This window comes from Podarcis cretensis (assembly GCF_951804945.1).
Source record: "Podarcis cretensis genome assembly, chromosome: 7".
Classification (NCBI taxonomy): Eukaryota; Metazoa; Chordata; class Lepidosauria; order Squamata; family Lacertidae; genus Podarcis; species Podarcis cretensis.
Window position 1 is genome coordinate 64,115,687 of NC_137176.1, and position 22,068 is coordinate 64,137,754.

Here is a 22,068-nt window from a genome sequence, read left to right on the forward strand (position 1 = left end):
AGAAAGGAAGATTACTTTCCTCAGTGCATGTAGGAAGTGCTGGTTAGATTAGATGATTCCTGGCTGCCTCCTTTGTGCAAAGTCCTGAAACCTCTAGGGACAGGTTGGTATTGAGGTTTCCTTTAAAAATGTAAAAGGAGTTATGAAGTTCTCCAAAAGTATAAGTTCCTTGTCTGTTGATGTTCTTTTGTGTTATAAAATGGACTTTAAAGTTTCCTTTCTTCATGGAACTATTGGCACTGGAAGCCATTTTAAGAAGACTGGTGTGGAACTGAGGTGACTGAATAGAGACAATTGTTCCTCTTTGTGGCCAGCAAGGACTAAGCTTCAAAGGAGAAAAACTGAACCAACTAAAGAGCTTCTGTAGTAGCAGCAGCCTGAAAGACAGCACTTTAAAAGCACAGTGCTCTGTTTTATTGTGTCATTTATGTAAAATCCTTATATATGTATGTATAATAGAAAATTGTGCTTGCTTGATGTTCGAGAGTTACATGTTGTTTGTCTCATCATAAATCCTTTGTTGTGAAGTCATCACACACACACACACACACACACACACACACACACACACACACACAGTGTTTTCCCCCCTGGGGATATGCAGGGGTACCCCTAAACATTTTGTGAATCTAAGTTTACCTCACTGAGGAGCAGTATTTCAATATGAGTAGAAAAATGAGAGTACCCCTAAACTTTTTTTAAAAGAAAAAAAGCTCTCTCTCTCTCTCTCTCTCTCTCTCTCTCTGTTTTTTTATTTTTTTTAATTTTTGTATTAATTAAAAATGATTTTTAATACACATATATTACAAATATACACGCATACAATCATACATTTCATACAATCCTTAAAAGTGTTCAAACATACCTACACTCAATCCCACAAATAATTCATTTTCCCATCACCCTCCACCACCCCTCACCCCACCTTTGTGTTTGACTTCCAATCTATTCAATTGCAATTTGCAATAGAAGTGGAAAGAAATTGCAATCTCTCTCTCTGTGTGTGGTGTGTGTGTGTGTGTGTGTGTGTGTGTGTGTGTGTTTGTATGCAGAGTAACTTATGAAAAATTATACTGCACCTCCCATATACCCTGGGGTATATAGGGTGTTAGGGGAGGGGTAGTACCACTGGTGGGGGACACATCACACTCCTTCTGGGATAGTTTGTCACAAGGCAGGGCCATGAAAAGGCAGGCTGCAAAAATAATCAGCGCCTGCTTGGTTTGCATAGAGAATTGTTTTTAAAATGTCTGGAAAGCACAACCCTGTGGTTGTGAGTGAGCACTGGTATGAAGGAATCCACAAATCCTTAGGAGGGCAGCAGTTACCATGTCCCAGAAGGGCAAGGCAACCCTCGAGGTCAAGATTCTCCAAGATCCAAGGCTCTATTTTCTTGTAGGGTTCTGAACTGCCTCCCTCTAAGAGGCAGAGCCTGTTGATGTAATAATCGGAAGCATTGCTTTGGTTTCGAAGCATATGTTTCATTCTTCTTAACTTGATATAACAAAAAGTAGAGTTGGCAAGCGATCAAAATCGCCATATGCCTTTCTTCTGCTCAAAAAAGTGTGTAAATATTTTGGCACCAGAAGTTGAGAATTTTATTTGAATGCTAAGTACTAAAGCAAAATGGATTAGCCTTTAGTAAGGGGAGTTTGAAATTGCCCAGTGCCAGGGGGTTAATGGAAAGCAGTATGTCATATATGCTAGTTTCTCCTTTTGCTATCTCGGCCAGAACACCTGGGTAATGTGTTCTGCATAAATTAAAATTCCATCAATATTCTGAGAATCTTAACATTGGCTCTCCTTATATGTTTGAAGGGAAATTTCTGTTGTTAGAGCTAGGCATCTGGTTAAGTATTCTGTTCTGATTAGTCTTATCATTGATATTCTACATGCGAGAAAGGGTATATAATGCATTGTGGAAATCATCTGCATTTTTTATTGCTTTAGGGCCTTCTGAAATACAGTGATCTGCCACCCATTTTCTCAATGTGACATTTAGGAAGCATCCCCATGAGTTTCAAATGGTTCCTTTTAACTAGATTTGCAATATTACTTTGCCAGGGAATGCAGAAAGGTTTTTATCTTAGACTATAAACCAGAAAATTAAAAATGTATTTCCTGCACCTATTTAAGTTCTGCTGGCTTGTCACTGGGTTTCAATTGGAAAAAGGCAAGACACTATATTCTTACCAGGCAGCCATTATGCATTGCTTTACATTTGCAGTGCATGGCTGTTGCTTTATCAATGGGGCTTATGCATCATTAGGTGACAGTGCGTGGCATTTTAGAAATTTAACATTGAAAGCTTGACAAGAAAGCAAAATTGACATATACCTGGTGGGGTAAGCCTATCTGAAATCCAAAGTTTTATACTTTGTTATGGATAAATGGCCTGTTTAGCTCCAGGTCCAAATATAACAAGATATATGGCTCTCTTCAGGCACTACCAATAAATGTTGCCTGTGTGTGTGCATATGTGTGTGTGTAAGGAGGAGTGTGCTAGTTCCACCCCGGTCACTGTTCTTGCCACCTTCTAGCCTGTGATCATCCTCCAGGGTGATCTTCTGAAGTGATGAGCCTCCTGTGCTCATGGAGTTTTCATACCTTTTCATCACAGGACTCCTTTTCTGTCTTTTTAATCTACACTTGTGGTGATTTTTCTGTAGCACAGTGGTTCCCTTTGCTCACCCGCAGTACTCTACAGAGTTCTCCTTCTAGCTTGCCACTGGCTTACCAATGTAGAATTTCTCTGTTAGGGTGGTGGTCAACTATCTTTTACTCAGAGTAGACTGAAATTAATGAACATGGCTAAGTTAGGTGCATTGATTTCAATGTCATTACTCTTCATAAGACTTTGTTGAATTTTAGTGGAACCCTTTATCTCTTTCCCACCTCTAAATCCAGTTTTCTTCCTCCATCCACTCTCTCTTCCTTCTGCAAACCTTTTTCATCTGGTCTCTTTGAATATTTCTGACTCTGTTCTTATTCACTTGTACATTCCTTGGGACCTTTCCTCAGTTTTCCAGCATCCTGCCTTTGGTGGAGCTGCTGTGAGCATCTGGGTAAAGCTTCAAAGCAAAAAAAGAGAACATGCTTGAAAATCTCCACCTCCTGCAAAAAGACAGACTGTCTCTTTCATTCACCACATAACATCTTTCAGACTGTTTTTCTAGCTACCTGAACAGAACAGTGCTTTATCCACCCACCCCTGTAGCTGTTTCTAGTAACCAGCCACCAAGCAGGAAGCATAGTAGTTAAACAAAGGACTTCAAAATGTCATCTCTTTACCTTTTGACCATTACAGTTTGTGAGCACATTATCTTTAGTCAGGTTTTCATGCCGCCTGTCCTTTCAATTCAGGACTTCATGCTAGAATTGTAACTTGGATCCCTTTATTGCAGTGTTACAGCAAATCTCTGTTCTAAAGCCAAGTGTTTTCCAAACAGTGTGAGAACCAACATTATAGATATGTTTTGACACCTTACCTCTCTGGCTTGTCTCACCAGGCAATCAACAAAATTCACAACCGTTATATAAATGGCAGAACACCACGTGACTAGGAGAGAGTGGAAAAATAGTGAGCTGAAATATTAAGATGTCTGAATTTCATGCAGACCATAAAAAATAAAACATAGCTGCTCTATGCTGTTTTTATGCAAACAGTTCATAGGTTTTATGATGGTGAACATCAGTCCCTCTTTAAGGGAGAATAAGAATTTTCAAACTGCAAGTCATTTTTGAGAGGTTCTACTATACTGTCTTCTGTCAGTTCATGTCAGATAGCTGAATGGGAGACCATATGAACCAGTCCAAATTAAAACAGATAAATTATATAGACGGGTAGATTACTGGGAATAACAATTAGAAATCTGATACTTTTAATCAGTAGGAGCAAAGTAGAGCACCGTCAGTTAGGATATGGGGTAAAGGGGCTCACTTCTGCCTTGATACAGCCAGAATGTGCAATATATTGAAGCAGGATACCATATATGGATTGCTGATGGAGGCTCGATCCTGCACACAAAATGGGACACCTCATAGGTGAAAACACACAACACCTAGGAATGAGTGAAGCCACTACATTCTGCTATGAAATGTCTGAAGGGAAAGTACAATAGATTATAGAATCTGGAATTCAGGAGTGACCAATTTAGTGCCCTCCTCCAGATATTGTTTGACTCCCAACTCTCAACAGCCCCAGTCAACATGACCAATGGTCAGGGATGATGGGAGTTGTAGTTCAAGAAAATCTGGTGAGTCACAAGCTATCTATCCTTGCTGGAATGAATGTGGGAACCAAAGTTGCATGGGCAACTAGGCTGCCCATCTCAACTGCCCCAAGGCCTTAGCACAGTGAGAGTTCAGTAACATCACTGGATTGCTGCTACACAGGATACTTTCAGGCATGTACATTGAGAGTTCAGGGCATCCTTTCCAAGCTTAGTCCCCTCCAGAGGTTTTGGACTACGGCTACCATTAGCAACAGCCAATATGGCCAAAGTTGTAGTCCAGAATATCTGAAGGGCACCAGGTTAAGAAGACTAGCTTTAGGTTCTCTGGAAAGTTCCTGATGCATATTAGTGCATAGCCTGATTTCATCCCTACCCACACCGCACTGAAGAACCTTTATCCCATGCATGACACCACACTGGAGCTCTCATCTCTGACACACATGCTCACCTGTTAGTGAAGAGATCTAAAAACAGGCACCATATTCCCCTCCCTTGCATCAGATGATTGGTAGTGGCAGTGATTACTTTGCCAACCATTTGTTTTGCAGAGATGGTAGCATGGAGATCCATGCATACAGCGGTATGTATCATATTTATATCCCATATTGTATCCAAGGAGCTGAGGGCAGCATACATTATTCTCTCCTCCCATATTATCCATCACAACAATCTTGCAAGATAGGCTAGGCTGAAAGAGAGCATCTGGCTCAAGGTCAGCCAGTAAGCTTTATAGCTGAGTAGGGATTTGAATCACCATAGTTTGAAGCAAGTCGAGCAATATATGTTAACATCTAAAGAGGACTCTCCCCGTAAGACCATTAAGTCTAGAGTCTAAAATTATCCAACTGCACCACTGCTAATAAGGTCAACTCAGGACAATTATATTATAATGCATGGGCAGTAGGGAGAGTAAAGTTCTAACTGAGAAAGTCTACCCCCCCCAAGTTCCAACTTCTATTTTGTTTTCTTTCTAATATGTATAATTTACCTTAGTGTTTGAATTGTTGAGCTTTTTTCTTGTTGTAGACTATGTTCAAAAGAGTTGACCAAGACCTGTTTCAATCCTATTGATCAAATGAGCTCTTTTGAAAATAGATGTTCCGTGATAACATCACATTTGTGCACAAAAGTTTTTTCTTTACATAGTTTTTCTTATCTTTGTCTATTTTGACAAGTGTCTACACAAAGATTTTCTCAATAGTTATAAGTATGGAACTGGCAGAAATACATAATTAATCTCTCTCTATCTCATGGAAACATTTCTGAGTGACAGCATGAAGGTAAAAATTGTTACTATTGTTACTTGCCACATAGACTTTCCATAGTTTAATAAGTCATTTCCATTTCTAGCTGTTTCTCATGGGCCTTAAATATGCCTGCTTAAAATACATTTTCAGCAGGAAACTGGAATATTATTATGTTCCATTAATATAGCCTAGCTAACCCCTTAGCAATAGAGGCACATAAAATGTAAGGGGGAATTTCTGCAATACACAGGAAAGGAGAGAACATAAATATGGCACCCATTATAAATTAGAACAGTGAAGAAGTCTTCTGCTCACTCAGCCGTCATCTCTGCTGATAATCATATACTAGAACACAAAGACTTACTTCCTGGAAAAGAAGCTAATATTTCATTTGTCGAAAGTCACAGTCTTATGCTGAAAGTTATAACTATGCAAGTCAAACAAGAAATCACAGATGTTCTTTTGAGAAATGCTAATCAATTTACTAAAATTATGGTAATTTAAGAAGGACTTGCAACTAGGTGTTCCATTTGAGCTCCTATGTGTGCTTTTAAAGTAACCAATTTGAAAAATCAAGTGTTTCAGATTTTCACAAATTACCCACAAAATTGTGTAGAACAGGGGCTCAGAAATCTAATGTTCTTTGACCACAGCTCCCATTAGCTCCAGCCAGCATGGCCAATGACCAGGACTGACGGGAATTGAAGTTGGGGTTCAAAGTTACCTCATTTTGGGATTTTAAAAATGAACGCAAAATTAAGATGGGGTCTTAATAGAAATTCCTAGCATCTTCCTCCCACCCCTATCTATAAAGTAAAGGCAAGAGAGAAAGACACAAGCTGTTCCATCATGGTAAGGCGGTAAGCCAAGGAACCATATGGAATTAAGTCTTCAATCTCAATTTCCTTGTAATTGGTTCAGTTAGATACATATATTTCCTTTGGCTCAAACTGGAAGATGACTAAATGAGAAAGAGAGAAATAAATAAAAGCATTAGAAGATCGGATTTGAAAATGTTTTATAGTCAACAAAACTTAATACTTGGAAGACCATAGTAACACTTCAGTGAAATCATTAAAGAAAATATAAATGTCATGCTAGCACATTGGCAAGGTCCATTTAGATCAAAGCTAGTGCACTGTCTGTTGTATTATTTATGTACATTTGTCAGTGTGACAAAGGATCGCTATCACCACCCACCACCATAGCAGGAATAGGATATGTGGCAGTGTCCAGGTGAGTGGAAACTTTCTGGGACCTAGAGACTCCAGGCTATTAGAATCAGCAGTATCTGTCAGCTAAAAGACAGCACAGGAACTCAAGAGGGAGAATGAAGTGTTTGAGTGTGTGGATGTAGATATGTCACAAACCTGCTTGTTACCATTTTCTCCACTCTAACAGTACTCAGTCCCTCTTATGCCACAAGTATGCTACTAAACCCCTTTCAGGTGCTTTATGGATGGACTCAGAGTAGTTAAACTAGTGATGCTCTTGCTATAAAGGAAGGCTGTGGGACCTTTTCCAGCTCCAGGGCTGCATTCCTTTCTGGGTAACCTCCTGAGAGTTACATGGCAGTGAAGGCCAGGGCCAGGGGCAAAAGTGGGCAAAGCTGTTAATGTAAATTTTACCTTGTACAGCAGGCTAGTTTCTTTACACAGTCCCACTCGCCTCTCTATTCTCTATCCAGGCAGGCAAGAGGAATTAACAGAATTCAAGGACTCATTCCAGCCAGGCAAAAACAATCGAAGAGGGTGTGAAGTGAGGCTGGTGAGGGGCTATGGCTTGGGGAAGAGGCTGGGGAGAGGTCCAAGGCCCAGACAGAGAGGCCTGGAGGCCACCAGGCCTGAGGTTCCCCACCCTTGATGTAAAGTGTAAAGGGGAACTTGTGCCTTGCACAGAGCGTACAGAATTACCTACAGAATCAGGGAATTGCATGGCTCATTGCACAGGTGATGCTGAAGTTCCCTCTTGAATTTTGTATAGTATTCAAAACATTAATTTGGACCTTTACATACTACCACCCATTCTCCTAGAACTCAGTTAATGGGGTGGCATGTCCCATTTAGCCACTTGAGGTGAATGGGGAACATGCCACCCGCATCTGCTGCCCACTGAATCACGACTCTCTTACCTGTGTTGCACAGGTGTTGTCTGTGAAGCACTAGCAGCAGCAGCAGCTTCCAGTAAGATCTCATGAGATCTCTGGGCGGGTGGCAGAGGTGAGGTGGGTGCCACCTCTTGGGCTTCAGCCACTTGAGGTGGGCGCCTCACCTTGCCTCATCAGTGGGCCAGGACTGTTGGTTAAGGAGGTTTAGTTCTGAGAAAACCTGGTGTCTATAAAAAATAATAATGCCAGCAGTCCATGGGATCACCCCCAAATTCTGAAACATTGTAGTTGAAGGAGAGGGAGCAAGGGCCTTGAGCTAACTAGCCCTCCTTCTCTCATCCATATACCTTGGTTTCTCCTGCCCCTTGAACCTAGACATATAATTCCCCTGACCTATCATTGATTTAAAAAACCCAGGAGAGTTAAAAGGACAGTACATAAATATCTAAAGAAGTAATATTTGGTTTTCAGTGTGTTAACAGTGACACTGAAAAAAAATCTATGAAGACCAATTGCCTCCTTAGTTTCACTTTCTCTCCTTACCCTGCTCCTCTCTAGTGCACTTTCCAGGTCAGTAAAATAGGATACCTTCTACCCTTTCTTGAACTCCTCCTTGCTCTCCTGTCTATCTATTTCACATAAAGTCTATATGTAGCATTTGAAGTACTTTCTCTAAAGATGACCTGAAGTATATTAGATTGCTTCAATGACTCCTTGTCCATTTTTAGCATTGATTCACCTGACCTGTAATGGAGAGGTGGTAACACATTACAATTTTTCCACTATCTCCATTGATTGCTGTGGTTCAAAGGAATCCCTGCCCTTCTTAATAGAGCTATGAACTCGTATCAGAGAGGGCAAAGCCTGAAATATCAGAGGAATCATTTTCTCTTCCATGTCTTCTCAGATTTTTCCTAACATTAGAGCCAGGAGAGTCTCTGTTTCTTTTATTTAGTATGCAAGTGGATGACCTTTACAAATCATGTGTACCACTTTGACTTTGACTTCCCAGCAGTGGAGTTTTCTTCCTTGATTTATGCCAATGAAAATGAGAGGGGGAACCCAATTCGTTATGTAATGGATGCTCCGAATGAGGCCTATTAGGTCATAGAATACATTATTAATGTTCTCAGACAGTTATATGATTATGGTTGCAAATGAGTTTAACATGCCAAAGCTGAAGGAAGTATTTGGCCTTCTCCATACATTATTAGATTAATTATGCATCTTTGCCATTTCCATATTTCTAGTATAGGTAGTGATAAAATCTTTGTGTAGAAATTTGTCAAGATAGGCAAAGTCCCTTCATTGTAGAAGAGTCTTTGGTCCACCACACACTTCTTGTAAAGCAGAACTTCAGAGATTAATGTATATTTGATAGCATTGTTCATGTGATTCATGCCCTTTGATTGAAGGGCTTGAATGAACATTCTCCTCAGGTTTGATACAAATAACAAGAAGGAAAAGGCTTCAAGTCAGCTAACAAAGCATTCAACCACAAGCAACCTGATGCAGACTCAATTCCTGCCATTGGTCCTTAAGATGCTTTGAGCACATATTCACTAGAATTGTTTGATAAAATATTAAGAATTTGTGGTGAGATTCATGTTTGTATGGTCACTTCTGGACCATATTATTATATTACCCTTTGTTTTTCACAGAAGACATGCTATGGCAGAAACAAATGTGTAAAATGCTACATACTTCAGAATGCAGAGCAGATTCAGATTTTGCAGAAAAGAGCTGAAAGCAGGAATCTGTCGCAACTAGCCCTGACTTGGTAGCAGATGCTGAGCCAAACACTCCACAGATCAAGGAGTAAGCAGGGTCCCCTGAAACCAGAGCAGAGGATCCATTTGAGGGGCCCATCAGGTACTGCAGGACATGTACCTGGCATCTCCAGGTAGAAGTGGGGAAAATGCTTGCCTGAAACTCTAGAGAACTTCTACCAGTCAGTTTCTACAATGCATTCAATATGGAGATGGATAGACATAGCAATGTAGGAAGCTGTCATATACCACCAGACAACTGAACCTGGTTCATTACCAGCAAGCTGCTGTTGGTGGAACTGGGTTTTGTGAGACTTCCCAGGCAAACAACTGCCCAGTTCCATATTATGGTGGAGAGATGGTGAGGCAGCCACCACCAACGGCTGGTAACTTCTGCATTGCACCAAGCAGTAATACTCTCTGGTGTGCAATGGGGAACAATCATGCAATGGGGAATTATCCAGCTGAAAATCCTGAGTTATGATTTAAGTGGTTCAGGCTCTCAGTTCTTACCTTTTGGTCTAGTTTCAGAACAAAGGAGCCAGACTGCCAATGGGGATTCTCAAGCTGTAAACCCAGTACAAATGTTGCCTGAAGATTACCAAAGTTGGCAGCAAAGCAATGTCTTTCCTCCCCCAATCACCTTCCAGGGTTACCCATACATATAAGATTGGTTTTCTGTCTTTTAAATTTAGTATATTTTAAAGTTTTTCATCAAAGTTTGTTCTTTTAGTGGCTTTGACTGGAATCATCATCTAGCTAGGACTTGCCGATCCGAAGGTTGGCGGTTCGAATCCCCGCGACGGGGTGAGCTCCCGTTGCTCGGTCCCAGCTCCTGCCAACCTAGCAGTTCGAAAGCACGTCAAAGTGCAAGTAGATAAATAGGTACCGCTCCGGTGGGAAGGTAAACGGCATTTCCGTGTGCTGCTCTGGTTTGCCAGAAGCGGCTTAGTCATGCTGGCCACATGACCTGGAAGCTGTACGCCGGCTCCCTTGGCCAATAAAGCGAGATGAGCGCCGCAACCCCAGAGTCGGTCATGACTGGACCTAGTGGTCAGGGGTCCCTTTACCTTACTCTCATGATCTAAACACCTTTTGTGAGCTAGCAAATAACACTCTAAGTTAATTATCAACCCTTTTAGTGTGCTATCCTTAGCTTTAGTATATCCCAATGGAATATTCCAGTGTTAAACCCTTCAGCAATACACAAACAGTAATTTTCCATTTCAGTGTTCAATTAAACAATTATACTTAACAAGAGTGTGGTCTTGGAAGCCATAGTATATAAGGGCTCCCACACAAGCCTTCTAGTTGCTGGAAATGACACAAGTCTCTGGCTCTTTGCTACTGAGTCTAGACCTCCCTGCACCCCTCCCCGCTGCCACCTCCCCATGATGTTGACTTTCTCTCTGAATCACATTTGGACTTAGAGTGGCTCTCTGTGTTTGACATTTATTTGTTTGGACTATGCTGTGCCTGCATGTGACTTTCTTAGCATTGCCAAATGAAAGATTATTCTGCCTCCGCTTTTCAGTTGTACGCTAAAGTGGAGTTGCATTTAAATCAATTTGATTTTCTAATTCCCCTTTGATTCTTGAAAGGATTTTATTTTTTTAAAATTTGCTATTCCCTCTGCACTTTCTTAATACGCATAGTGTAAATACCAAAACAAATTGCTTCTTGGCCTGCTCAGTACCAATTTAGCAATCTTATATATTTGCATAAAGGCTTATTGCAGTGTATCTTTTGTTATTCTTAGTGAGCCAGCCAGCAGAGCACACGTGGGAGAGAATTTTCTAGAGCTGCCTGAAAGATGACTTATATCTAAAGGAACGCTGGGTGGGTGGGGGGAAATGTGGGCATGTCTGGCACACACGTAGCTTGGCTACTGTGGGAGTGTCAAGATTAAACAACTGTAAAACTTTTGGTTTACACTTTCAGTGACCCATGTTGGAAACACCTGAGGAGCTTGGGAGGGCAAAGTTTACCGACGACGATTATTTGTGAAAACAGGAATATCCATCATCAGCATTATTATTACTATTATGATTATTAAATTTATTACCCACTCTTCACCTTTAGGTCCCAGTGTGGGTTACAACATTAATAAAACAACATTGCAACACAATATTATAAACACTTTCGAACAACTTACAGTTACAGAAACAACGTGGATCCTAAAAAATATACACTTCAAGTGTCAAAAGCCAGGACTAAAAGGTGTGTCTTCAGTATTTGCTGGAAGCTGTCTAATGAAGGTGCCAGACACACCTCTGTGGGGAGGGGTTCCACAGCTTAGGATCTCCCACAGAGAATGTCTTCTCCTGAGTTGCCATCTCTTGGGCTTCTGAAGCTGGAGGAACTACCAGGAGGGTGGCCTCTGGCAATCTAAGCACCCAGAAGGGTCTGTAGGGCGGGAGGTGGTATTTGAGGTATTTTGGGCCTGCATTGATTCAGACTTTGAATATGGGGGCTATATAAAGGTAAAGGGACCCCTGACCATTAGGTCCAGTCGTGGCCAACTCTGGGGTTGCGGCGCTCATCTCGCTTTATTGGCCAAGGGAGCCGGCGTACAGCTTCCAGATCATGTGGCCAGCATGACTAAGCTGCTTCTGGCAAACCAGAGCAGCGCATGGAAACGCCTTTTACTTTCCCGCCGGAGCGGTACCTATTTATCTACTTGCATTTTGACGTGCTTTCGAACTGCTAGGTGGGCAGGAGCAGGGACCGAACAACAGGAGCTCACCCCATCACGGGGATTTGAACCGCCGACCTTCTGATCGGCAAGCCCTACGCTCTGTGGTTTAGACCACAGCGCCACCTGCATCCCCAACCAGCAGCTTTGGTTATTGCAAATGTTAATATTGTGCAGCTTGAAGCAATAGGATGCATAAAAACTGACTCCTCTTGGAATAAAAATTGTCTAGACCCAGAAATATGATTCAAAATATTCTTTCACAGAACTCTCTTCATAACAGAAACAAAAAACAACCTTCTGATTGACAAGTCCTAGGCTCTGTGGTTTAACCCACAGCGCCACCTGCATCCCTATGGGGGCTATATACAGAGGCACTAATTAGTATGATTGTGGCAGCCCTTGGGTCTGTAACAAGCATGAAGGGTTACTGCTGGACAGAATAGGTCAAGCAGCAGAAAACAAAAGAGAAGGTACTCAAAGCATCCCTCCCCTTTATTGCAGGTAACGCTGATCAGCAGATCAAAGCAGGTGCATCAGAATATTGGTTCTGAATATAGGATTCCCCCCTCCCACCCAAACAACTTAGGCATTAGCGATAATGATAAATTGAGAGGGGCGTCTCTGAAAACCTTATTTCTTCTTCTTCATCATCTTCTTCTCTTTGTATCCAGTGCCTTACTTTCCTTGTTTTTTGTTTAAGTAAAATAAAATGCTGAAACAAGAAAAAATTAGAAATGGGTCACTTTCAAGTATAGCCAGTAGGTTGATACCAATAGGAACTATCTCTATTGTGTCACATTCACAAGCAATATACAGTGGTCCCTCAGGTTACAGACGCTTCAGGTTACAGACACTTCAGGTTACAGACTCCGCTAACCCAGAAATAGTACCTTGGGTTAAGAACTTTGCTTCAGGATGAGAACAGAAATCACGCGGTGGGAGGCCCCATTAGCTAAAGTGGTACCTCAGGTTTAGAACAGTTTCAGGTTAAGAACGGACCTCCAAAACAAATTAAGTTCTTAACCCGAGGTACCACTTTATATTTGGAGTCATATTGCTCCTGAACCTGAAAACTGTTTCAGGACCGTTCAGTTGGCTCCAGGATAGATAATTGGGGGTTGTTTTGTGTGGTTTGGAGGGAACTTGCTGGGAAGGGCATGGACTTGAAGGGCTAGTCTTGCTTCCCCACCAATTTGACCCCCTGCTTTATCACATCTTGGTCTTGAGTTTGATAAACTCAGCTATTTCTTGGCAGTTGCATTAAGGGCAAGAGTACTCATTTTATGTCAAAGGTGAAATTCACTTGAAATTCCAAGGTATGATGGCTTCTTTAAGAAGTGTAGCTCACCCTAATCTAAACTCTGTTCACATAAATGGAGAACAAAATCAATGTCTCTTTGAATCGCAGAGAGAGTTTCTGAAAGATCATTGCATTGCTTGGGGTCAGTTACTGAATACTGAAATCTCACCATGTTTGTGTGTTAGATGAAGGAAAAAGAAATATCTCCCCCCTCCCCCCCAATAGAGGAGGTGTTTTCCAGGATTTGATATGTGTCTAAGGGAAGAGAAGGGTTCCCCGTCAAAGAAAAAATAATTTCTCTTTGTAGACTGGGCAGCTTGACATTATGGAACCACTTTAGCCTCAGTACTGTATTATATAGCAGTGTCCTAGGCAGAGGAACTGAGGCAGAGCCTTTTCCTCCACCATCCACAGCATTCAGTAACTGAATTGTTTTACCATGATAAGCTGTAAACAGCACAGAACTATTAAGGAAACGAAATGCTGCTACTCTGCCTGCCTTCTGTGTGGTGGGTTTTCTTCCAGTCAATCAAATCTTCTGCCTTTTACTCATGCCCTTGCTAAGCTGCTAAGTAAGATGATATCAGGCTTTTCATCTACCCATTTGGAGTGATGCATAATTATTTCATACTGAAAAAGACTCCCCCCCCCCATCCCACAATCCCTGTTTAGGGAAGCTTTTAATGTTTAATAGACTATTGTATTTTAATATTCTGTGAAGTTAAGTCATTGTTAATGGCCTTAATGGCCTTATGGGGGCCTCCCACTTTAGACAGTAGGTGTATAATATTTCTTCATTTGCATCAACATGTTTTAAGCTTTTTTTGTGGAGGAGCAACTAACTCAGTCTGCTCTATGGGGAGCCAGGGGGTCACCTGCCCTGATGGCGCCAGTGCCTATTGCCCTGGTGGCCTAAGTAGAAGGCAAGTATCTTAATCCTTAGAGAAAACACATGCTGGGATGAAACAACTGATAAGCAGGTTGCTGAACCACAAGAAGTGAAGGCAAGGAGAGGAGTAAATCCATAGAAGAGAATTTCTTAGAGTGCCAAAGGAGACACTGGGCTTTGAAAGTGGGCAGGACATGCCAAGAGCAGGATGAATGGTGGGCAATATGGGCAACAGCAAGGTCTGCTTCCTTTTGCCAAGAGATAATATTTGACTTGAAGCTAAGCCTAAGTCTCTGGTTCCAGGGTTGTAGGGTACATCAATTACCTGTTAGCTGTTTTAGGGTCTCTAATGAAATGGATTCAACCCCATTAAAGCCAGTCGTTATGTATTTATGTTTTGATTGGCCTTTTCAATGTTCAGGGTGCTTTTCAATGTTCAGGGTGCTTTTCCCTCAGTATCAGTAAAAGACAAAATTGTATTCCGGGAGGACATCCAAGTAATTTGACTAAATTGGTTGGATCAAGCTTTGGTATACGCAATCCAACCCATTTTTGTATTTATTATGGCTCACGTAGTTGCAGTGCCACAAATCATTAAGGTTTATTTTCTATGATTAATTTTATAGTCATGTAATCTGCTGAAATTATAAATAATATTCTACAGACATGGTAGAGAGCACTGTAGATTTGTTACTGAAGATAATATGTTGCAGGCGTATCAAATGGGTTTTGGTGGCATTCCAACCGTCTTGGAGCTTGGTCTGCAAAATGTCACCATGGTTGTTAGAAATGCGCCTTTGAGATTGTATATATCTTTGTGCGATACCTGCAATTAATCTTTTGTGAGAGTGGTTTCAAACTCACCAAAGGTGTTATGTCCCTTGAATATAAATGAAATGAAATAAATAACACTATGAAATATGAACTTTTGTCCCATTCCTTAAATAGTGTTTATTCTGAATTGTGCCTTTTCTTGCTTAGTCCCTTATTCTTTGGAAGTTCATGGCTTGAGACAGGGGTCTAGAGCAGCGCTGGATTTACATATAAGCTAAACAAGCTATAGCTTAGGGCCCCAAGAGAGTGGGCCCCCAACTTTTTTTAAAGAAAACAACAACTGGATGTACATTTTCAAAATATAAGATAAAAAACAAATAAAACAGCTTTAGATACCTATTAGATCCATAAATTACCATATAGCATATATTCAACACAAAAAACAGTGACAATTTGTTGTTGACAAGGGACAGCTGGACATATCAAGGGCCCCATTACCTTCAGTAGTTTAGGGCCTCATCAAACCTAAATCCTGCCCTGGTCTAGAGGACAAATGTGATCTTCCACCCACTCTTCCTGGTCCTTGGGACCCTCCTCTAGCTGCACACACCAGGTCACATCTGGGCTGCACACCACCCTCAAATGCTCTCTGTGTGTGTCTATAGAAGCCTGTAAGTCTTGCAGCCTGTTTTACAAAGGTAAGTCGCATCTGTTGCTCTACCACTTTTGTTCTGGAATCCTTCTCACTATGGGAATGTGGCCTCTCCCAGAAGGTTGTTCATGAGGGAATGTGGCCTTTGGGCTGAAAAGGGTTTTCCACCAGTGTCCTAGGACCTGTTTTCGCTTTTCAGCTTACTACAGCAGGTGCTAGGGACGCAGGTGGTGCTGTGGGTAAAAGCCTCAGCGCCTAGGGCTTACCGATCGAAAGGTCGGCGGTTCGAATCCCTGCGGCGGGGTGCGCTCCCGTCGTTCGGTCCCAGCGCCTGCCAACCTAGCAGTTCGAAAGCACCCCCGGGTGCAAGTAGATAAATAGGGACCGCTTACTAGCGGGAAGGTAAACGGCGTTTCCGTGTGCGGCTCTGGCTCTGGCTCTGGCCAGAGCAGCGATGTCACGCTGGCCACGTGACCCGGAAGTGTCTCTGGACAGCGCTGGCCCCTGGCCTCTTAAGTGAGATGGGCGCACAACCCCAGAGTCTGTCAAGACTGGCCCGTACGGGCAGGGGTACCTTTACCTTTACCTTTTACAGCAGGTGCTAGAGGAGCAATGCTGCCTTTGCCTCTGAAGGGAGGGCGAGGTACAGGCATGCATCTGCACTCCGTGCCCATATGCAGATAGTGTGGGGTGAAGGTATCAGAATGCAATGTAAGGCCATCCTTGCATCCTGCTGACTCAGTTGGCTGTTTGTTCAGTGCTTGTCTGCACTTCCTAGTTTTGCACTGCAGTCTCAGCCTGGCCATGAAAAGAGCCAAGAAGGTTGTTGTTTGTTTGCATGTCACACACTTGTCCTATTGCCCTGTCCTACTTGCACTATTTGTCATGTGGGGAACTGGGAGATAGTGCTGGTTGTAGTATTTCCTGAGCTAGGGCCAGTTCAATAAATTTTGCTGTCTGGATCAAAGGACAAGATAGTGCTCTCTCCCAAGGCATGTACAGAAACCAATTTGACTGGTATTTGGCTCTTAATCGAATGGGGCTGAAAAGACAGTGTCTTCTACTGCTAGTGTAGTGGGTACAGGGCCACATGGCACTCACAGCTCTGACCCCTCCCCCACCTCAGTATTTGCTCACTCTGCCTGACTGCAGGGTCCTGAGTCCCCAAGAAGGTGAAAAGGGAATCCCCATGGACCTTGAATGGTTCCCACACTTGAGGTTCAGGAAGACCTCCCTCAACATCTGAATGCTGCTGTATGTGAGTATTTCACAACAGGTAGCAAAATGTCTTTGTCTGGCCCTGCTATCTGGTAATTACTCCACCTGGCTATGGGCACCTTAAATGTTTTATTCCAGGTATTTTGGACATTTTTGGGGGATCTATTTTTTTTTTTTAGTGCTTCTTTAGTTCTTTCTTCTGCCCTTGTTTACAAGCCAAATTGAAATGGATGGATACTTCTCTGCTCTTGATCAACATCCATTTAGTGGTAAATGCCTTTGTGTAGCTCCCTTTTGTTTTTATGGGACTTGAACAGAAGAGCATGTAGGTATTTGCTGCACTGTGCCCTTAAACCTTATGTTCTCAAAGTTAAGTCACTGAGAGTTGTTCTGATTTCTAGCTGGTGAGTCATCATAAACTCAAGCTGTAGAAACTCCAGAGGGTATTGTGTTAATGCATGACTGATATGATTTAGCCTGTGGATCTCATTAGGAAACTGCTGAGGAATTACACAAGGGGAGGGAAGCATATTGTTTTATTGAGCCACATTATTAAAATTCCTAGAGTTAATTTGCATCTCGTTGATGTCAAATAGTAATACTATACTAATAGTTTGCTTTGTATAGATTAAAACATCAGTTTCATTTAAGCTCAAAGCAGGCAAGCTGATTTTCTCAGATATGAATGTTTTAATGCTGCACTAGAACAGAAGTACACTGAAAGCAGTAATTTCAGGATTTGCCACATGCTATAAGCATAGGAAGTTACCTTTTATTGTCAAGATCACTGGTCCATCAGCTGCAGTGCTCCAACAGAAGTTATCCAAGGTATGTCTTTTTCATACCTGGTATCAGATATCTGGCTAGAGTGCAGCACCTTCTAGGTACAGCCCCCTCTTTCTCTCTGTGTGTACAAATCTGGGGTCCCCAACAAGGTGTCCTCAAATACCCCTCCCTGGAGCCAACCAGGGACACCTGCTCTTTCCCCTGCTGTTTAATGATTTAATGATTTAATTATTTTTATTTTGCTTTTTGTTTTGTTTGGTTGTGGGGTGCTTTTTTAGGTGGGGGGATATTGTCAGACCTTTTGTCTGTTTTGTTTTGGGAGGTGTAGGTGCTATGCTTGTGTATGTTCTCATCATTGCCAGTTTTTCATTTGTGAAGTGGGGGGAAATTCCAAATGTGTCCGTAGGCTCAGAAAGCTTGGTAATGCTTGGTCCATGCATCCATGATACCTATTTTCTCCTTTATTTCTTCATACCTTTGTGTTTTGGCTTCCCCCTACACTCAGATATCCATGTAAAGGTCTGCAGAGAGTACTGGATATCTTGCCCCCTCCCAACTAATTCTGTCTATTCAGGGGTCTTGTTGGCATAAATGTACACACAATACCGGTAGTGGTTGTGCTACCACTTCTGTTCAGTTTAGCTTTACAGCAAGCACTCACACCCATTGAGAAATGGAGAAGAGTCATGCTGGATCTCTGGGATGGTGTACAGATCATCCCAGAAATGTTCAAAAATTGCTATATATATATTTTTTAAAAAAATAATATTTATTAAGATTTTACAAAATCAAAAATACAAAAATGCATAGTAAAACAAAAAAACAGAAAAAACTCTCGTACAAAAATACAAGATACAGAAAAACCAAGAAAAATAGAGAAATAAAAAAAAGAAAGTTAAAACAAATCCATTTTTTATAACTTTAAACTCATTAACTTATTTATTTGACTTCCTCGCACCTCCCCTTTTTGTATTCCCATTAAGATATTCAAATCAGCAAATCCTTACCCTATTCTTATGGTGTATATTAGAGTGCCCATATATCTTTTACTCAAGCCCCAGCAGTTGCACATAGTTACAGGTAGACTAACTGTGCTAGTTGTAGATGAGACTTCACATTTGTATGTGCAGTGAACTGTACAATAATGCAGTACAGACAGACATGGATGTGCATTCATTCTGTTTTGCATTCAGTCTCTGCTTTGCCCTTTTCCTCCTAGCCCACACAACATTTTGCACATTCCATCACCAAATCACTTTCCTGCCTTCCCGCTATGGAATTGGACACAACAGTACAGGAAAATTGTTCACATCGGTGAAACAAGTGTCTGTGTTAGAAACCAAAGGTTGCGGATTACTGCTGCATCCCATGAAACAGGAGAATATATAACCATTGCCCTTGGGGAAGACATAGTTGTTCAAACGTGTCTAGCGTTTGTAGCTCAATTAATAAATTCCTCATTCAGCACCAGTTTTTATTAACAACTTTATTGGCTGGTTTCTATAATAGTAAACAATTTACAAGCATTTATAAAATGACTAGCAGCCTGGTATCTGTATTCTAAGGAGCAACAAGAACAGGCTTGTTCCAGCATGTCAATAGCCTTCTTAAATTGTGATGCCCAGAACTGGACACAGTACTCCAGGTGTAGTTTGACCAATAGAATATTCTGCTCTGTAGAATAGAGCTGGACTATTACCGTACTCAATATGCCAGCAAGTTTGGAAAACTCAGCAGTGGCCAGAAGATTGGAGAAGATCAGTCTACATCCCAATCCCAAAGAAGGGCAGTGCCAAAGAATGCTCCAACTATCGCACAATTGCACTAATTTCTCACGCTAGCAAGGTTATGCTTAAAATTCTACAAGGAAGGCTCAAGCAGTATGTGGACCGAGAACTCCCAGAAGTGCAAGCTGGATTTAGAAGAGGCAGAGGAACCAGAGACCAAATTGCAAACATGCGCTGGATTATGGAGAAAGCTAGAGAGTTCCAGAAAGACATTTACTTCTGCTTCATTGACTATGCAAAAGCCTTTGACTGTGTCGACCATGGCAAACTATGGCAAGTTCTTAAAGAAATGGGAGTGCCTGATCACCTCATCTGTCTCCTGAGAAATCTCTATGTGGGACAAGAAGCTACAGTTAGAACTGGAAATGGAACAACTGACTGGTTCAAAATTGGGAAAGGAGTACGACAAGGCTGCATTTTGTCTCCCTGCTTATTTAACTTATATGCAGAATTCATCATGCGAAAGGCTGGGCTGGATGAATCCCTAGCCGGAATTAAGATTGCCGGAAGAAATATCAACAACCTCAGATATGCAGATGACACAACCTTGATGGCAGAAAGTGAGGAGGAATTAAAGAACCTTTTATTGAGGGTGAAAGAGGAGAGTGCAAAATATGGTCTGAAGCTCAACATCAAAAAAACGAAGATCATGGCTACTGGTCCCATCACCTCCTGGCAAATAGAAGGGGAAGAAATGGAGGCAGTGAGAGATTTTACTTTCTTGGGCTCCATGATCACTGCAGATGGTGACAGCAGCCACGAAATTAAAAGACGCCTGCTTCTTGGGAGAAGGGCAATGACAGGCCTAGACAGCATCTTGAGAAGTAGAGACATCACCTTGCCAACAAAGGTCCGTATAGTTAAAGCTATGGTTTTCCCAGTAGTGATGTATGGAAGTGAGAGCTGGACCATAAAGAAGGCTGATCGCCGAAGAATTGATGCTTTTGAATTGTGGTGCTGGAGGAGACTCTTGAGAGTCCCATGGACTGCAAGAAGATCAAACCTCTCCATTCTGAAGGAAATCAGCCCTGAGTGCTCACTGGAAGGACAGATTGTGAAGCTGAGGCTCCAGTACTTTGGCCACCTCATGAGAAGAGAAGACTCCCTGGAGAAGACCCTGATGTTGGGAAAGATGGAGGGCACAAGGAGAAGGGGGCGACAGAGGACGAGATGGTTGGATAGTGTTTTCGAGGTTACCAGCATGAGTCTGACCAAGCTGCGGGGGGCAGTGGAGGACAGGAGTGCCTGGCGTTCTCTGGTCCATGGGGTCACGAAGAGTCGGACACGACTAAACGACTAAACAACAACAACAACAATTACCGTACTTCCCTTGATTGGGACACTATACTTCTGTTGATGCTGCCTCAAATAGCATTCCCTTTTTTGCTGATGCATCACACGGTTGACTCATTTAAGCTTGTGGTCTACTAAGACCCTTAGATCCTTTTCACATGTGCTACTGGCAGTCCAGGTGTTCCTCATCATATATTTGTGCAGTTGGTTCCTCCTGCCTAAGTATAGAACCTTACATTTGTCCTTACTGAAATTATTTTGTTAGTTTTGGCCCACTTCTTTCATCTGTTAGGGTCATATTGAATCTGTTTTCAGTGGCATTGGCTGCCCCTGCTAGTTTGGTGTCATCTTTAAATTTGATGCGCACCCCCTGAATACCTTCATCCAAGTAATTTATAAAGATGTTGGACAGCAATGGGTCCAGGACAGAACCCTGCAACACCCCCCTTGTAACTTTTCCAGGATGACGAGAAACTGTTAGTGATCACTCTTTGGGTTCAGTCGGCCAACCAGCCACAGATCCCCTGAATAGTTACCTCATCCCATCCACATCTTACCAGCTTCTCTGCAATAATATCATTGTATATAGCATTGATGGGATTAAGGATGCAGTGCTGCAGACAGCTTTGTCTTTGAAACAAAATGTGCTTCATCATTTTTTTCTCCATTCATTCATTAGGGAGGTGACCTCAAAAATGTGAGTTGTTCTGCCGACTGCCCTTGATAACTGCTGCTGTTAAAAGCTTTGTGCTTCTGTTGGTGCACTGTGGTGTTCTGCAGGGTCTGTGGCCTGCTTTCGGAACCAGCTCTGTGTTGCTCAGGGGTGAATTAAAAGCAGCATTCCAGACCTCTAGCATTGGTCTACACCTGAACTTTGAGCAGAAAGATGGAGAGGACTGTTGGTATGCTCAGAAATGAAAGCACCTCTTGTCAAAGCTTCTGATCAGCTGTCACAACATCATGCATTTAACATAAGCAAAGCTCAGTTGGCCTGAAAAGACCTACAGGAACATAATTGGAGGAGCAGTATCAGAACTACAGTGCTGGTGGGAACATGAAAAAAGCATTTCCTCAATCTAGCAAAAAGGACCCCAATGGCAGTGTGTGTGTGTTTTTTTTTTAAAAAGAACAATTTAACACCAAGAAATGGTGCATTAGTGGTGTCTAAAAGGTAGACAAATACGTTCAATTAAAAGCACCTGAGAGTCACCAGACAATGTAATTTTAAAGGTTTACAAGTTTCTCTTTGGTTTAAAGGTTGTGAACTGGTCTTTAAAAACAGATTAGGTTTGATGCAAGGTGTGTTTGAAAGC